Below are 19942 nucleotides of genomic sequence, written 5' to 3'. Positions count from 1 at the left end.
ACGCTCCCTTGTGTGCGGACTTACCGGGAGGGTCTTTTTTCTTTCTTAGGACGTCCTTTTTCTTGCGCGCGCCCAACCTCTCACTACGTTCGGTTTCTGACATACTGTCCCGGACTACCTCGAGAGTGGCCTGTCCTTCTACTACTGCTGCCTTACACGTTTCATCCTTTAAACAATTCTTAACCAGCTTCCATATAGCTTTGGTCCCTAGGCGCAGATCCTCTTCTGCCAATTTTCTGTCAAGGTCCTTTCCAAGTTTGTTCCATGAGGCAATTGTAAACAAGCCTGAACAGGCAAACCAAGGAGCCACCCTCTCCACCTCCTTCACAAAGTTTTTAAGTGTTCTTCCTCCAGTTTTGATGTCCCTCTGCTTTAACACTGTTTCCAAGGCCGTGACCACAGACTGTGAGGATCCCATGATGGGCCAGGAACGCCGGCGACTTATCTACGTCCGTCTGACAAGGCGTGAGGTGAAAGGGTAGAGACGGACACGCTGCTCTCTTATGTACGGGAGTCTTACATGCGCCTCCCCGGACGGTGCCGCTTATCTACATCGGCCTTATCGCATCCTTGCTCCTCAACAGTCAAAATCGAAGGTAAAAGGGAGCTGCGCGAAGCTCACTTATATACGAGAGACTGAGACGCGCCTTCAGCTGCTGTGATCGTCCTTTTAACAGCGAAAACGGTGAAAACAGAACATAAAGAGTAGGGTGGCTCCCAGGACAAATACTATAGCCTCAACAAATCCTTCCCAAGGCGGTGACAACCCCAGACCAAAGTCCAAGAGAGGCCTGCCTCTCCAAACGTACCTACCTGCAGTTCTGAATCCTCCTTGTCGCCAAGGGATCTCCGAAGGTGCTGACGATGGCGAGGTCTTTCCCGGGTTTTCGGCACCAGATGTCCCGCGCTACATCTCGCCAGCAGGAACGATGCGGCACACACAGGATCCTACTGCAGAAAAGCTTTAATGCGTCTTGAGAGGGAGAGCATAAGCTTACAATGCGGAGATGCCGAGTGAGGAATAAACGTCCCCAGGCGCCTGCGTATTGCCCTTTTTACTAGGTGCGTTCTGCCGGATGCCGGTGCCATCTTGTAATGGAGTATGTGAGGACAGCTCCTCACATCTGTGAGGACAGCTCCTCAGACAGCTCCTCACAATAATGCTCATTCGAGGAGTGTGCTTTGGAGATAGGTTCCTCAATCGCAACTGTAGCGGTAGGCTTGATTTCTATTGCAAATGATGCAACACACCTTTCCTATAAAGGCATTGCATACGTTAGTACTCCAAACAGTTCTTGGGTCTTGCTTCAGGGATCATGACCTATATAAGTTTGGAAGTTCTAAATAACAATCATGACTTTTGTGTGTTGGTTTAGATAATGTCTAGATTGTTCTACCATCCTTATGAGGACATACTGGAATATTGGGATCCTGATGCTAGAGACTTAGTAATGCACAAAAGAAGAGTTGGGGATTACTCTGGCAATTATCTTGGGACTGGGTTTAAGTGCTGCAGGGGAAGCTACAGGGATTTCTGCCACTGCTCTGCAACACAAGGCTTATGAAGAATTGAGGGCTGCCATTGACTTAGATATAGAAAGAATAGAAAAGACTTTAACTGATATCCCTCTCAGAGGTAGTCCCTCAGAATAGGAGAGTATTGGACCTATTGTTCCTCAAGGAAGGAGGTTTGTGTGCTTCATTAAAAGAAGAATCACTGGGGAAGAGAACTGAACACCCAGGAGTGCAGACATTCAGAGACCGCAGGACAGACTGCCACCTCTGTACACCTCTGCCCACATCCCTGGTCCAGGGGGAAACTGCACAGTGCTCTGGACACAGGGATATAGGAACAAGCAGCCACCAGTACCTGCAGTTCTGGTCTGCACACAGGACTGAACTGAACTGGCCAAACAGCTCCGTGCACCCAAATCCCATGGGGGAGAGAGCTGGACCCTCAGAAGTGTAGATACTCCTGAGAAGTCAGAGGAGACTACCCTCTGCCCACAGTTCAGAACAAAGAGGGAATCGCATAGTGCCTACTGTGCCCGCTGGGTGCAAGGACCTAGGAACAATCAGGGGCAGGACACTTTGATTCCTACCCATGCCTAGAGCTGGAAGACAGTCTCCAGAAGTACCAACATACCTGAGAGCAGAGGTAAGACCCATTTTTCTGCTACCAAGTGACCTGCCTGGTGGATTCAGGATACAGATTCAGGTTCTCGGGTTCAGGGCATTTCCTATTTCTTTCTCTGCCTAGAAGTGAACTGATACCATCCCACGGTTCCCTGCACCCAAATCCCATGGGGAAGAGAGCTGAACACCCAGGAGCGCAGACATCCTGAGACCACAGGACAGACTGCCACATTGGCACACCTCTGCCCACATCTCTAGTAAAAGGGGAAACTGCACAGTGCCTCTGGACACAGGGATTTAGAACAGACAGCCACCAGTACCTGAGGTTGTGGTCTGTGTCCAGGACCGAACTGAACTAGCCAAACAGCTCACTGCACCCAAATCCCGTGGGGAGAGAGCTGGACCCTCAGAAGTGTGGACATGAGCTGGAGAGATGGCTCAGTGGTTAAGAGCACAGACTGCACTTCCAGAGGTCCTGAGTTCAAATCCCAGCAACCACATGGTGGCTCACAACCATCTGTAATAAGATCTGATGTCTTCTTGTGGTGAGTCTTAAGACAGCTACAGTGTACTTACATATAATAAGAAGTGTGGACACTACTGAGAAGTCAGAGGGGACTACTCTCTGCCAACAGTCCAGATCCAAGAGGGAATTGCATAGTTCCAACTGTGTCTACTGGGTGCAAGGACGTAGGAACAATTGGAGGCTGAATTCTTTAATTACTGCCTAAGCATAGAGGTGTAAGACAGCCCCAAGGAATGCTGACACACCTGAAATCAGAACACTCAGGAAATAATGGTAGAAAGTCCACCTATACATGGAAGTTGAACAATGCTCTACTCAATGGCAAGTTGGTCAAGGAAGAAATAAAGAAAGAAATTAAAGACTTCTTAGAATTTAATGAAAATGATGATACAGCATTCCCAAACTAATGAAAGTGTTACTAAGAGGAAAACTCATAGCTCTGAAAGAAACAGGAGAGAGCATATGTCAGCAGCATGACAGCACACCTAACAGCTCTAGGACAAACAGGAATGAATAAAACCAAGAGGAGTAGAAGGCAGGAAATAATCAAACTCAGGGCTGAAATCAACCAAGTAAAAACGAAAAGGACTATACGAAGAATGAACAAAACCAGGAGCTGGTTCTTTGAGAAAATCAACAAGATAGATAAACCCTTAGCCAGACTAACCAGAGGTAACATAGAGTGTATCCAGATTAGCAAGATCATAAAATGAAAAGGGAGACATAACAACAGAATTGGAAGAAATTAAAAAAATCATCAGATCCTACTACAAAAGCCTATATTCAACAAAACTGGAAAATCTGGAAGAAATGAACAATTTTCTAGACAGATACCAGGTACCAAAGTTAAATCAGGAAGAAACAAACCCTCTAAACAACCCTATAACTCCTAAAGAAATAGAAGTAGTTATTAAAAGTATCCTAATAAAAAGGGCTCAGTTCCAGATGGGTTCAATGCAGATTTCTATCAGACCTTCATAGAAGACCTCATACCAATACTGTCCAAATTATTCTACAAAGTTGAAACAGATTGAGCACTATGAAATTCCTTCTATGAAGACACAATTACTCTTATACCGATAGCATGCAAAGACACAACAAAGAAAGGGAACTTCAGACCAATTTCCCTTATAAATACTGATGCAAAAATACTCAATAAAATTCATGCAAACCAAATCCAAGAACATATCAAAATGATCATCCATCATGATTAAGTAGACTTCATCCCAGGGATGCAAGGGTGGTTTTATATATGAAAATCCATCAATGTAATCCCTTATATAAAAAACTGAAAGATAAAAACCATATGATCATTTCATTAGATCCCGAGAAAGCATTTGACAAAATTCAACACCCCTTCGTCATAAAAGTCCTGGAAAGATCAGGAATTCAAGGACCATATCTAAACATAGTAAAATCAGTATACAGAGTGCTACTCCAGTACAGAGTTGCACTCACGTCTGTCCTTAAGACCCCCTTCGGTGTCTACAAGACCCTCTTTCCTTCCTCCACAGCAATCCTACTGCCAGAATTTCACAATGTCCATTCTCAAGATCCATGCCAGAGAGATCTTTGACTCCCATTGGAATCCCACCTTGGAGGTGGATCTCTACATGTGAAAAGGTCTCTTCTGGCAGTCCAGATACTGCCCAGATCTGAAGGGACCTAATCAAAAGCTCCCAGCACACAAATCCCATGGGAGGGAGAGCTAAAACTTCAGAGGGGCAGACACACCTGGGAAGCCAGAAGAGACTATACTCTGCCGACATTTCTGACTCCAGAGGAAAACACCTATTGCCATGTGGGACCCTGGTGCAAGGGGACCTGGGAAAAGGCTGGGCAAGCCCTCCTGGATGACACTCTTAGAAAGAGCTCAAAAGCAGCCCACCAGGAGCCACTTCAGCTGTGGTACCACAGGTAAGACCAACTTTTATGCTCTAAGTGACCTGCCTCGTGGACTCAGGACACAGTCCCACAGGAACAGTTGAAGACCAGTAGATAGGAAAGATTATATGCCCAAAAGCAGAAAACTCTGTTCCCATAACTGGCTGAAAGAAAACAGGAAACCAGGTCTACAGCACTCCTGACACACAGGCCTATAGGACAGTCTAGCCACTGTCAGAAATAGCAGAACAAGGTAACACCAGAGATAATCTGATGGCGAGAGGCAAGAGCAGGAACCCAAGCAACAGAAACCAAGACTACATAGCATCAATGGAGCCCAAATCTCCCACCAAAGCGAACACTGAATATCCAAACACACTAGAAAAGCAAGATCTAGATTTAAAATCACATTTGATCATAATGATGGAGTACTTCAAGAAACACATAAAGAAATACCTTAGAGAAATGGAGGAAGACAAAAATAAACAAGTAGAAGCCTATAGAGAGGAATCACAAAATTCCCTGAAAGAACTACAGGAAAACACAATCAAAGAGGTGAAGGAATTAAAAAGGGAAATAGTAGCAATAAAGAAAGCACAAAGGGAGACAACCGTGGATATAGAAAACCAAAGAAGAGACAAGGAGCCATAGATAGAGGCATCACCAACGGAATACCAGAGATAGAAGAGAGAATCTCAGAAGCAGAAGATTGCATAGAAATTACCTACACAACAGTTAAAGATAATGAAAAATGGAAAAAGCTACTTGTCCAAAACATACGGAAATCCAAAACTCAACAAGAAGATCAAACCTAAGGATAATAGGTATAAAAGAGAGTCAAAACCCCCAGAGCAAAGACCAGTAAATATCTTCAACAAAATCATAGAGGAAAACTTCCCTAACCTGAAGAAAGAGATGCCCATAAACATACAAGAAGCCTACAGAGCTCCAAGTAGATGGACCAGAAAAGTAACTCCTCCTGTCGCATAATAGTGAAAACACCAAATGCACAAAACAAAGAAAGAATATGGAAAGCAGTAATGGAAAAAGGTCAAGTAACATAGAAAGGTAGACCTATCAGAATCACACCAGACTTCTCACCAGAGACTATGAAAGTCAGGAGATCCTGGAGAGATGTCATATAGACCCTAAGAGAACACAAATGCCAGCCCAGGTTACTGTATCTAGAAAAACTCTCAACATAGATGGAGAAACCAAGATATTCCATGACAAAACCAAATTTACACAACATATTTCTACAAATCCAGCCGTTCAAGGATAATAAATGGCAAACCCCAAAAGAAGGAGGCAAGATACAACCTAGAAATAGCAAGAAACCAATCATCTTGGCAAGAAAACAAAGAGACAGAAAGCAAACAAATATAATCTCACATCCAAATACGAACATTACAGGAAGCAACAATCACTATTCCTTAATATCTCTCAACATCAATGGACTCAACTCTCCAATAAAAAGACATAGATTAATAAACTACATATACAATGAGAACCCTGCATGCTGCAGCCTACAGGAAACACACCTAAAAGACAAAAGAGACACTACCTCAGAGTGAAAGGCTGGAAAACAAATTTCCAAGCAAATGGTTTGAAGAAGCAAGCTGGAGTAGTCATTCTAATATCGAATAAAATTGATTTTCAACTGGAAGTCATCAAAAAAGATAAAAAAGGACACTTCATATTCATCAAAGGAAAAATCCACCAAGATGAACTCTCAATCCTAAATAACTATGCTCTAAATACAAAGGCACCTACATACATAAAGAAACCATACTAAAGTTCAAAGCATACATTGCACCTCACACAATAATAGTAGGAGATTTCAACACTCCATTCTCATCAATGGACAGATCATGGAAACAGAAATTAAACAGAGACATAGACAGACTAAGAGAAGTTATGAAGCAAATGGACTTAACAGATATTTATAGAACATTCTATCCTAAAACAAAAGGATATAACTTCTCACCACCTCATGGTACTTTCTCCAAAATTGACCGTGTAATTGGTCATAAAATAGGTCTCAATAGATACAGAAAGATAGAAATAATCCTATGCATCCTATCAGACCACCACGGGCTAAACCTGGTCTTCAACAACAATAAGGGAAGAACGCCCACATATACATGGGAGTTGAACAATGCTCTACTCAATGATAATCTGGTCAAGGAAGGAAAAAAAATAAATTAAAGACATCTTAGAATTTAGTGAAAATGAAGGTACAACATACCCAAACTTATGGGACACATTGAAAGTTGTGCTAAGAGGAAAATTCATAGCTCTGAGTGCCTGCAAAAAAGAAACAGGAGAGAGCATATATCAGCAGCTTGACAGCACACCTAAAAGCTCGAGAACAAAAAGAAGCAAATACACCCAGGAGGAGTAGAAGGCAGGAAATAATCAAACTCAGAGCTGTAATCAACGAAGTAAAAACAAAAAGGACCACAGAAAGAATCAACAGAACCAAAAGTTGGTTCTTTGAGAAAATCAACAAGATAGATAAACCCTTAGCCAGATTAGCGAGAGGACACAGAGAGTATGTACAAATTAACAAAATCAGAAATGAAAAGGAAGATATAACTACAGAATCAGAGGAAATTCAAAAAATCATCAGATCCTACTACAAGAGCCTATATTCAAAAACTTGAAAATCTGCAGGATATGGACAATTTCCTAGACAGATACCAGGAACCGAAGTTAAATCAGGAACAGATAAACCATTTAAAAACCCCATAACTCCTAACGATATAGAAGCAGTCATTAAAGGTCTCCCAACCAAAAAGGGCCCAGGTCCAGATGGGTTCAGTTCAGAATTCTACCAGATGTTCATAGAAGACCTCACACCAAAACTATCCAAACTATTCCACAAAATTGAAACAGATGGAGCGCTACCGAATCCCTTCTATGAAGCCACAATTACTTTTATACCTAAACCACAGAAAGACCCAACAAAGAAAGAGAACTTCAGACTAAATTCCCTTATGAATATGGTCACAAGAATACTCAATAAAATTCTGGCAAACCGAATCCAAGAGCACATCAAAACAATCATCCTCCATGATCAAGTAGGCTTCATCCCAGGCATGCAGGGATGGTTTAATATACGGAAAACCATCAACGTAATCTGTCATATAAACAAACTGAAAGATAAAAACCACATGATCATTTCATTAGATGCTGAGAAAGCATTTGACAAAATTCAACACCCCTTCATGATAAAAGTCCTGGAAAGAATAGGACTTCAGTCCCACACCTAAACACAATAAAAGCTATATACAAAGAACCAGTAGCTAACAATAAACTAAATGGAGAGAAACGTGAAGCAATCCCAATACAATTAGGGACTAGACAAGGCTGCTTACTCGCTTGCTACTTATTCAATATAGTTCTTGAAGTTCTAGCCAGAGCAATCAGACAACAAAATGAGATCAAGGGGATACAGATTGGAAAAGAAGAAGTCAAAATATCACTATTTGCAGATGATATGATAGTATATTTAAGTGATCCCAAAAGTTCCACCAGAGAACTACTAAAGCTGATAAACAACTTCAGCAAAAGTGGCTGGGTATAAAATTAACTCAAATAAATCAGTAGCCTTCCTCTACACAAAAAAGAGAAACAAGCCGAGAAAGAAATTAGGGAAACGACACCCTTCATAATAGACCCAAATAATATAAAATACCTCGGTGTGACTTTAACCAAGCAAGTAAAAGGTCTGTACAATAAGAACTTCAAGACACTGAAGAAAGAAATTGAAGAAGACCTCAGAAGATGGAAAGATCTCCCATGCTCATGGATTGGCAGGATTAATATAGTAAAAATGGCCATTTTACCAAAAGCGATCTACAGATTCAATGCAATCCCCATCAAAATTGCAACCCAATTCTTCAGAGAGTTAGACAGAACAATTTGCAAATTCATCTGGAATAACAAAAAACCCAGGATAGCTAAAACTATCCTCAATAATAAGAAGACTTCCGGGGGAATCCCTATCCCTGAACTCAAGCACTATTACAGAGCAATGTTGATAGAAACTGAATGGTACTGGTACAGAGACAGACAGATAGACCAGTGGTATAGAATTGAAGACCCAGAAATGAACCCACACCTATGGTCACTTGATTTTTGACAAAGGAGCCCAAACCATCCAATGGAAAAAAGATAGCATTTTCAGCAAATGGTGCTGGTTCAACTGGAGGTCAACATGTAGAAGAATGCAGATCGATCCATGTTTATCACCCTGTACAAAGCTTAAGTCCAAGTGGATCAAGGACCTCCACATCAAACCAGACACACTCAAACTAATAGAAGAAAAAGTGGGGAAACATCTGGAACACATGGGCACTGGAGAAATTTTCCTGAAAAAAACATCAATGTCTTATGGTCTAAAATCAAGAATCGACAAATGGTATCTCATACACCTGCAAAGCTTCTATAAGGCAAAGGACACTATTGTTAGGACAAAACGACAACCAACAGATTGGGAAAAGATCTTTACCAATCCTACAACAGATAGAGGGCTTATATCCAAAATAAAAAAGAACTCAAGAATTTAGACCGCAGGGAAACAAATAACCATATTAAAAAATGAGGTTCAGAGCTAAACAAAAATTCACAGCTGAGGAATGCAGAATGGTCGAGAAATACCTAAGGAAATGTTCAACATCTTTAGTCATAAGGGAAATGCAAATCAAAACCACCCTGAGATTTGACCTCATATCAGTGAGAATGGCTAAGATCAAAAACTCAGGTGATTGCAAATCATGGTGTGGATATGGAGAAAGAGGAAATCTCCTCTATTGTTGGCAGGATTGTGGACTAGTACAACCATTCTGGAAATCAATCTGGAAGTTCCTCAGAAAATTGGACATTCCACTACCTGAGGACCCAGCTATACCTTTCTTGGACATATACCCAAAAGATTCCCCAATATATGACAGAAACTCATGTTCCATTATGTTAATAGCAGCCTTATTTATAATAGCCAGAAGCTGGAAAGAACCCAGATGCCCTTCAACAGAGGAATGGATACAGAAAATGTGGTACATCTACACAATGGAATATTACTCAGCTATAAAAAAAAACAATGGCTTTATGAAATTCATAGGCAAATGAATGGAACTGGAAAATACCATCCTGAGTGAGGTAACCCAATCACAGAAAAACACACATGGTCTGTACTCATTGATAAGTGGCTCTTAGCCCAAATGCTCGAATTACCTTAGATGCACAGAACACATGAAACTCAAGAAGGATGACCAAAATGTCAATGCTTCACTCCTTCTTTAAAAGGGGAACAAGAATACCCTTGGCAGGGAATAGGGAGGCAAAGTTTAGAACAGAGGCAGAAGGAACACCCATTCAGAGCCTGCCCCACATGTGGCCCATACATATACAGCCAACCAATTAGATAAGATGGATGAAGGAAAGAAGTGCAGGCTGACAGGAACCAGATGTAGATCTCTCCTGAGAGACACAGCCAGAATACAGCAAATACATAGGCGAATGCCATCATTAAACCACTGAACTGAGAATGGGACACCTGTTGAAGGAATCTTAGAAAGGACTAAAAGAGTTTGAAGGGGCTTGAGACCCCATATGAAAAACAATGCCAACCAACCCGAGCTCCACGGTCTAAGCCACTATCCAAAGACTATACATGGACTGATCCTGCACTCCAACTGCATACGTAGCAATGAATAGCCTAGTAAGAGCACCAGTGGAAAGGGAAGCCCGTGGTACTGCCAAGACTGAACCCCCAGTGAACGTGATTGTTGGGGGGAGGGTGGTAATGGGGGGAGGAGGGGGAGGGAAACACCCATAGTGGTGGAGGGGCAGGGGTTAGGGGATGTTGGCCTGGAAACCGGGAAGGGGAATAACAATTGAAATGTAAATAAGAAATACTCAAGTTAATAAAGATGAAAAAAAAACATAATTAAGATCATGCTCTCTGATACAAAAGTCCAGGGTAAGGACAATGTTCTACTGTCCATACTCTGCCCTGGGAACCCACAAATCACCATGGGATTGGCATAAAAACAGACTTTTTGATCAAGGGAATCAAAATGAAGACCCACACATAAACCCAGACAAGTACAAATAATTGATGTTTGGGTTACAAAAAAAAATAGAAATAAGCACTGAACAACAGACAGCTTCTCTAACAAATGGTGCTGCCAAACTAAATGACTAGATATAAAAAAATACAAATATATCCATAGCTATTATCCTGCAAAATTCAACTCAAAAAGGATCAAAGACCTCAACATAAAACCAGGTAGTGAAACAAGAAAAGAAAGTGGGACCCAAATCCTATGGGGAAGAAAGCTGACTACCTGGGAGTATAGACATCCTGAGACCTTAGGACAAACTGCCACCTCTGCATACCTCTCCCGACATCCCTAGTTCAAGGGGAAAATGCGGTGCCTTTGGACACAGGGATATAGAAACAGACAGCCGCTGGTACTTGCAGTTCTGGTCTACGCCCAGGAGCGAACTGAACTGGCCAAACAGCTCCCACTACCCAAATCCCATAGGGCAGAGAGATGGACCCTCAGAAGTGTGGATACTCCTCAGAAGTCAAAGGAGACTACGCTCTGCTCACAGTCCAGACCCAAGAGGGAATCACATAGTTCCAACTGTGCCTGCTGGGTGCAAGGATCTTTGAGCAATAAAGGGCAGGACCCTTTGATTCCTGCAGGTGCATAGAGCTGGAAGACAGTCTCCAGGAGTGCAGACACATCTGAAATCAGAGCACCTGTTCGCAGAAAAGGGTGAAAGAAAACAGGAAAAGAGTCCTACAGTTGTGCTGATACAGGGGCCTAAAGAAGGGTCAGGTCACTCTCAAAAACAGCAGGACAAGCAAACACCAGAGACAGCTCAATGGCTAGAGGCAAGTGCAGGAACCTGGTCAACAGAAAACTAAATTGCTTGGCATCATTAGAGCCCAGTTCTCCCACTAAAGAAAATACTGGACATCCAAACACACCAGAAAAGCAAGATTTATAGTTCACACCACATTATTTGAAAATGATGGAGAACTTTAAAAAAGACATAAAGAACTCTCTTAAAGAAATGCAGGAAAACAAAAGTAAACAAATAGAAGCCATTAGAGAGGAAACACAAAAATCCCTGAAAGAATTATAGGAAAACAAAACAAAACAGGTAAATGTATTGAAAATGGAAATAGAAACAATAAAGAAAGCACAAAAGGAGTCAACCTTAGATACAGAAAACCTAAGGAAGAGACAAGGAGTTGTAGATACAACCATCACCAACAGAATACAAGATATAGAAGAGAGAATCTTAGGGGCAGGAGGAACCATATGTGTGAGACTGAGGGTGTGTAAGCCAGCTTGGCCTCCAACAGTCTGGCTATCTCAATGAACACTGAAACAAAGTTTACAAAACCTGACCGAACCCAGAAATCCCCATACTTGGCTCATGATGGTTTGCATCTGGGCATCTGACATTATGTGTTGGCTCCCTTTCTGGATGTACCACAGTTAAGTGACCTCAAGCTGACAGGACTGTGTTTTCTTAGCAGACAGATGTTTACCCAGCTGGCTTAGCTCCAGTAGCAGGTCTTATTTGGACTACTGACATGTCTCCAATTCAGCGTCGACATGGGAATTCCTGTTCTAGCTTCTCTGGACATTGGGTATTTCCTGATTCAGACTTGGGTAGCCTCAGCCTTCAACTGGACTAGAACTGAGGTCCTATGATGGGAAAGTCCTCTTGGGATCTTTTTTTGCGCAAACCTCAAGGAATTTTTCAAGGATCCACTGAAGGTAAAGAAAGGCTTAGATATGTGACTAGAAAGGGAATGATTTGTACTCTTGTTCTTTTGTAAGACCCCAAAGTGGCCTAACCATAGGAGTGCAACCCACAGAGCACAAATTTGCTGGAGCTGACCTCTGATCTCTTCACCAATTGTGGTCTGGGGGAGCATGATTCCCAGCCAATGCACCAAAATGTTGTAAGACCCCATAGTGGCCTCACCTCAGGAGCAGCACCCACAGAGCACAGATTGACAAAGTGACCAATGCAATAGCCTGAGGGTATAAGGTTTTTAATCCACATATGTGGGATTGCTCATCCCCACGGGGAGAGGCAACCCCAAACCCAAAAAGCACACAACTTTTATTCATTACAGAGGGCAGACTTCACCAACATTGTTAGCTGGCTTATTCTCACTGGTCATACACAGGTCAAAGGATCTTGTCAGGTATTGACTGGCCTGCTCAGGGGGCAGTTCTTGCCTCAGTTAGATATTTTCCTCATCCAGCACTACACCTGACCTTGGTGTATCACAGAGAATGGGATAAGTTGGCACATCCCTTGGGGGGGGGGAGGTGAACTGGGTGTTCGGGCAGGGTCAGGATGACCTCTTGGGGTTGTTCTCAGAATTTTCCACAGGGAGGGGTAGGGAGTCTTTCCAAGGACAATTGTTTTTGTTTTGTCCTAATTAGCTTGGCCTTGGTCAGTGAGGCCTGATCATTCTTGACTCAATATCTTGATCACCAAAACTATATCATATCACTTGGCATCCTGACATCAGATGTATCTCTTAGAAAGGTCACAAGTTTGTCATAGGCATCCTGACCACCAGATATATTTCTCGAAACCTTGCTTTTACACCTTTGTTTTTCAAATCTATGAAACTATCAAACCTTATTTCTTCCGTGTCAATTGTCTTCTTCTCCTCTTAAATAGAAAGCCAGAGACACATGGTTAAAGCTGCTTAGTTCTCCTGCTTGCAGGAATTGGAACATGGCCCCCTTGTTCTATTATACCATCACTAGCTTCCTCTTTTCTAAACCCTTCACTGTATAAAGCTGGCTGTCCTGGATATTGCTCTGTAGATTGACCATGAATTTAGACATCTGTGTGCCAGTCTCGTGGGTTTAAAGGTCTGTACCACAACACCTGTATTTAAGCTTTGTCTCACCTAGAATTTGCTCTGTTCTAGTCTGGCCTTGAAATCAGAGCTTTGCTTGTCTTTCCCTTCTAGGACTAAAGGTTTGTACTAAGTTGCCTGGTGCTAATTTAACTGGGTGGGAACTTGCCCCAAGGTCATTACTTCCTTAATTTAATTTAATATCTGTGAACACAGGATTCAGCTCCATTTCACTTCCTGCTGTCCCTTTAATACTCGAATCACATAATTTGTTTCCTCCTTTTTCAACATCCTTTCTCATTAAAATGCTCTTCCTAAGAGTGAATTTTAGTAACCATACAAGAGGACTTAGAATAGGCTGTTTTGAGTCTTTCTTTTTCAAGGAAATTAGTATAAATCTCTTCACCTTAACCTCAGGTAGACACTTCAGACAAGGGCAAAATGTGGCCACATTCTTCACTAAAATACCACAAAAGAAGCCTTTATAGCAGATCCAGAAATTCTCCTCTAAAACTTCTTGGGCCAGGCCTGCACAATTCAAATTACTCTCAGTAACAAAATCTTCCCCATTTCTACTAAGATGGTCCATTAAGCCCCATTTAAAACATTATATGGCTTTCCAAATCCCAAATCTCCAGATCTATATTCCCCCTAACAAAAGCTTGGTCAAGCCTATCACAATACCCAGTTCCTGGTACCAACATCTGTCCTAGTTGGGGTCATATTGATTGAAATTCCCTGAGGCTCATCCAACAGAATCTGGTAGTAGACACATATACTCTCCCTACCTTCAACAGCTTTCAAATTCCAGTTGGGTATGGTCAAAGTTAAGGCTGTATCAAGATTTGCCTGGATTTGTGTGGGCAGACCATTTACCTCTGGAACCAATTTCCAAGCTTCTCCAACAATTCTCTCACTTTCTTCAGTTGTGAAAATAACATGGAACTGTTGATGACAGTCATCCCACGTGGGTTTATGAGTCAACATGATTGAATCTAAAAGACCTAGGGGATCTGAGGGTCTTTTTGAAAATGGAGGGAGGGGGACTACAACTTCCAATTATAAAGGTCATTACTGGTCAATGGTACATAGGACACAAACTGTCTCCCCTGTACATCTGGGTGTTCAGAAGGCTAGAGGAGTAAGGTCATGGTAGAGTCAATCCCTCTGGGCAGTATCGCATGAATGTGTGCTGAACTCATATTAGGTAAGGACACTAATACTCCTCAAATTAAAAATTCCTAAGCTGCCATTTCAATTCTCACTATCTGTGCACCAAATCAAAGGCATCAAAGTATAGCAGCAGCCATTAAAATCTCCCATCAAAAAATGCCCAGGACCATAATTTTCACCTACTAATCTAAGAGGTGTTATGGCATATATTCCTCAAATCATTTCACAAAATAAAAAAAGAAAGAATATTTCCCACTCTATTTTATGAGAGACTACAGTTACACTGATATCTAAAACACACATCAATTTAACTTATTGACTCATGCAAACATAATCATTAAATAATTACAAGAACACATTAAAAATATCATTAACAAAACCAAAGTAGGCTTTGTCTCAAGGTGAGTAAGGGTGGTTCAATATACAAAAATCAATAAAACTCAATTGACCACATAAAATAACTGAAAGAAAAAAAGCAAAACAAAAGGAAACAAAGAAAAAGCAAAAAACATGATCATTAAACTGGATCAGGACATGGACTTTAAGAAGCGGTCTCGTAATGATAAATGTTCTCCAGAGATTGGCACAGAGATAATATGGCTAAATATAATAATGGTAATATAGAAGAATCCCAAATCAACATCAACTTAAATGGGGAGAAACTCAAAGCCAGTATACAAAAGCAAAGGTAAGTCAAGGTTTCTAATTCCCTTAAGAAGATTCAATACAAGAATTGAAGTCTTAATTAGAACAATAAGGCAACTGGCAATTAAGAGGACAAATACGGTAAAGTTGAAAGAATTTTTATTTGCAGATAGATAATACACATGAATTAGGTGGAAAACTTTACATGTCAGTTAATGCATATGTTAGGTCACGTGTTCTGTTCAGTCCAATGCAAACAGGTTTCTCCAAAGAAAGTCAGTTAGGCTCTGCTTCAGGCCAGTTGAATCCCAGTTCCAAGACATCAGACAAGAATAAGACAACATCAACAGGTTAGATGTCAGGTAGAATGTCCAAGACCCTAGTGCTGCCCTTTCCCTACACACCATTTTGAAATATTACAGCTGTATGAAATCCATAGCCATCATGCTACCTTGCCCCAGATTCACTGTAAATGTTCCAGCAAAACTGTAATCTAAACAGAAGTCATTGTTAAAAACACTAGTTGTAGCTGTTAGAAGCCAGGTGTAGGTCATAGCTGTCAAGCTCCTAAAATACCTTTCGGTGTTTGGGTGAAGGCTCCAAGGAAAAACACTGTATAGAAGCCAGGGAGAGAAATACTTCCTCCACCAAGTGGGGATGTGACTCCACCATTGACTTCCACTCCAAGGTCTTAGAGACTTCAGAAGCATGAAGTAAAATGAAATCCATGACCCTAGTCTTCAGGTGCTCTGTGCTGTGGAGGTCAGCCAGGATCAGAGTAGGTACAGCATTCTTCACAGAGAGGTTCCTGCACAGGGAATCCTCACACATGACCTTCAAGTCCTGCAGGTCATACATGTCAGCAGCTGCCAACAAATCAGTGGCCATTGAGTGGCTAGGGAGGTGTGGTGCCTTCCCTGTGTAAATGAAGGCCATCATTTCCTTAAAGACTTGCAGATGAATGTCATGGATCTCAACGTGGTTTGTTAGGCTCTCCAGCATTTCATGTTCAAACATGGCTCTGAAAACTGGAGAGCGAACTGCTAGAATGGCCTTGTGAGCTCTGAATTCCTGGCCAGCTACAACCAGGCTGCAGTCTGTGAAGAAGGAATTTTCCCACAGCTCTCCTATGTCATCGGCCAACTTCTGTGTTGGATCCTTGTTTGCAGGTGTCATGTTATCTCCAGGCGTGCTAAACGAGGGTCCTACTACGGACACCTTGCAGCACAGGATGAGCTAGTCTTCAGGGAGAAGCCAATGCCTATGGGAGAGAAGGAAATCTCGAAGGATGAACTTTCTCAATCCCCATTGTTGTTTTGGATGAAAGCTTAAAATATTTGAGATCTCTTTAATTTGATGTTTCTCTCCTTGGGCATTTATGATCCAGAACTGCACCTTTGCCAAAACTGGGCTCTTTGGACAACTGTGCAAACCAAGGGAAACAGACAGGCAATCTTTCCTTTCTTCATCAACACCATTTGGGAATATTCTCAACCACCATTGTACTTCTTCATTGGCCTCTAATGAGAACACTGGGCTTGTAATATTTTCCCTAATTCCATCCATGCAAAATGAAAAGTTGCTAATGGTCCACTTGTAGCAGAATTTCTGAACACTGATATGTGTCTAGCCACAGATCTTGGCTTCCAGGTCCCCTGACATGTCTTCTGGAGGTAGTTTGGAGGTTAAAGCTGATCTGAAAGAGAGTACGATCTTTCCTCTGTAAGATACAAATATAGATATAATTTAGATAGATTTAGATAGATAGATTTAGATTTTATTTTCATTTTCTGCTAAATTTCCCCTTTTATATACTTGGAAATGTCTATTTCTATGTAGGTTCTGTAGGTTTTCATATTTCAAAGATAAAACAGACCACTATGACTGGTAAATCTCTCTCTCTCTCTCTCTCTCTCTCTCTCTCTCTCTCTTTCTCTATCTCTCCTTGTTTGTTTGTGTCTCTATGTCTCTGTCTTTCTGTGTTTGTGTCTCTCTCTCTCAGTCTCCACCACCCCCACCCAAACCTACCGTGGTTCTGTATATCTCTGTGTATGTTTATTGAATCTTAGGTCAATGTTAACTGGTTTTGACTATTGTATCCAACTCTGGAACTGTTTGGAAATGTGTAAACACTATCATTTCAACTGTGTTGTACTAATCAGAGTCCTCTATTAAACATAAGGGATAAACTTCTCTATATAAATAGAAAGTGGTTGTATGAGAAAAATGTGTAGGCAGAACTAATATAAAGTTGGCTAATGTCAATACTTACTTATTCCACAAGGTTTGACGTCTCAGGTCCTCTTCAGAATTAAAAAGAATCCTGCAGAAGTAGGTTCAGATGCCAGTGAAGAAATGAGCTTGCTAGTAAAATGAGAGCAAGCAGGCAGACTCACAGCTTCCTTCTTCTATGTACTTTTATAGGCCTGCAACAGAAGTGGGGCCCAGTTAATGGTGTGTCTTCTAGACTCAGATTAAAGGTGTGTTTTTCTACCAAAAGAGTCTGTAGATGAACTGGATTTATCTACTTCAACTTAAGCCAAAAACTGTTAAAAGGCATCCCCTCCAGCTTTATAGGTTACTTAAGTCCACAGTAGTCTAAACAGGAAGACATTTGGTACTCTGTCACCACCAAAATGATGTTTCATGACTGTGGTGCATTGGGGTGGTGAGAGGGGTGGGGGTGCCTGAGCTAGAAAAGAAAATAAAGACCCTGCTATGAGTTTTGTCAGATAGGCTCCTGTCTGTTATTTGGGGGAAGGGAGTGGTGAAGAACTCTGCAAGGATAAACTGGAATGGGGTAACATTTGGGATGTAAAAAATTAAATAAATAATGAAGGAAAAGAAACCAGTACAGAGAGAAAAATGAGAGGGGAGGCAGTTTTTCCAGGAGAGTTTTTCGGAGACAGGTTGAAGAGAGAGAAATAGAGACACAGGGAAAGACAGAATGATTCAGAGAACAAGAAAGGAGCCAGAAGAGTAAAATAGTTGGTGAAAGTTAGTATGAGGCAAAGAAAAGCAGCTCAGGAAAAACTGAAATAATTCAGATTGAATCAGGTACAATGGAGAAGAGTTTTAAACTCCCCATCCAGACCTCAGAAAAAACTAAATAGGAGTGACTTATTCACCTGTAAGTTTCAAAGGCTAAATTTTCTCTAGGCCTAGAATAGACTAAGAGTCTAGAAGCTTCAAGCTCTAAGCCTAGGTCGACAGGTAGAGGGAGAAAGCCTCAGAGATGACAATAAATACAGATAATAATTGGTATTTTTACTATAAAAACACTAGAAAGTCTTTAGCAGCTCTAAACCAGATGTGACAGCTGAGCTGCTCTGAGAACAGGTCAAACAGTCTGCTCTGCATTCAGCAATAGAGGATGAATGACCACAGGGAAAGGAAAGACCACTTATCCCTCAAAGAACACATGCCCATTTATCTCTTTGTGTTTTTCTCTTTTTATTTATTTATTTATTTATTTTTTGCTGATACACAGCAATTTCTGCCAATTTCAAGATATAACAAAGCTGTGACTTTCCTTCAGACAGAGGTGTAGCTTCAGCACCATCTTCATTAAGGGCAGTCCCCTGAGTGACTGCCATCTTTGTTGTGGGCAGGTAAAGTTTTCCTATGCTATTGTTTCAGCACCATCTTAGCTAAGGCAGATCATATGACTGGTTGTAGCTTCAGTGCCATCTTACTTAATGACAATGGCCATCTACCATATTTGCTATAGGCACTTACTTAAACACTGCTTCCTTACATTAGAACAGCCTTAGAATCTCTAATTTCTATCCTGACTTGGTAAATCTTTATTTAATATTAATTTAAAGATTTACAGCAGTAAAAACTTAAAGATCACAGCATTAATGATTGCATAACTCATATGCTTAATAGATACTCACTATCCATCTTTTCAGAAATCTGCTAAATGTAACCTTACATGTCTAAAGTTATTAGGACAGAGAATCCCACGCATAGCAGTTACAGCTGCCCCACTCGCACCCACCTAGGTCTCTGAGAAGAAATAGGCATCCTGACAAGACTGCCTAGATTGTGGTATGAGAACCACTGAGAAACAGTGCTCAGTTGCCTTGCTGCTGCCAGGTATCAGCCTACACTGCTGTCAAACTGAGGATACAAGAGAGTTAAATGTCTCATATTGCCTAGGACAAGGTGAGCCATTTTTTCCAAAGTTCCTACTCCACAGGAAAAATCTCCTCCTCTTCTGGCCTAATGACAACACTGACTCTGCCTGAGTTGTGATGGAGAACACAGGAACCTGGGAAATCTGTCATGGTAGTAGACTATTGACCAAGCTCTGACATTTTAATTAATGACATCTAGATTAAAATTCATGTTTTTCAACTTTCTGACTGCATTTGTAGCTAAGCTAACTACAACTACAAACATACGTCTACTTCCTTAGCCAAGGTAATCTACCACCTTATTACCTCAGTAGTCATTCATTAACTAGTTAAGACTACCAGATTTCAGAAAGGCTTTCATGAGTCACAGGCTTCAGGACAACGGATACGCATATTCAGATATACTCATGCTAAACTATATGATCAATTATCTTCAAAATGTTGTCAAATTTTCAAGGTCCTTTAATTTTCTTTTCAATACATACCTAAAAATATTTCCCATTATACTAAATTTATATA

The 19942-nt window shown here is 41.3% G+C and overlaps 1 pseudogene; it reads right to left on the bottom strand.

Moving 5' to 3' along the window:
• Positions 1 to 15840: 15840 nt before the first annotated feature.
• LOC116895908 lies at positions 15841 to 16943 on the bottom strand (annotated as a pseudogene).
• Between the last annotated feature and the right edge of the window lie 2999 nt (positions 16944 to 19942).

This window comes from Rattus rattus, chromosome 3 (assembly GCF_011064425.1).
Source record: "Rattus rattus isolate New Zealand chromosome 3, Rrattus_CSIRO_v1, whole genome shotgun sequence".
Taxonomy (NCBI): Eukaryota; Metazoa; Chordata; class Mammalia; order Rodentia; family Muridae; genus Rattus; species Rattus rattus.
This window is presented reverse-complemented; position numbering and strand designations above follow the sequence as displayed.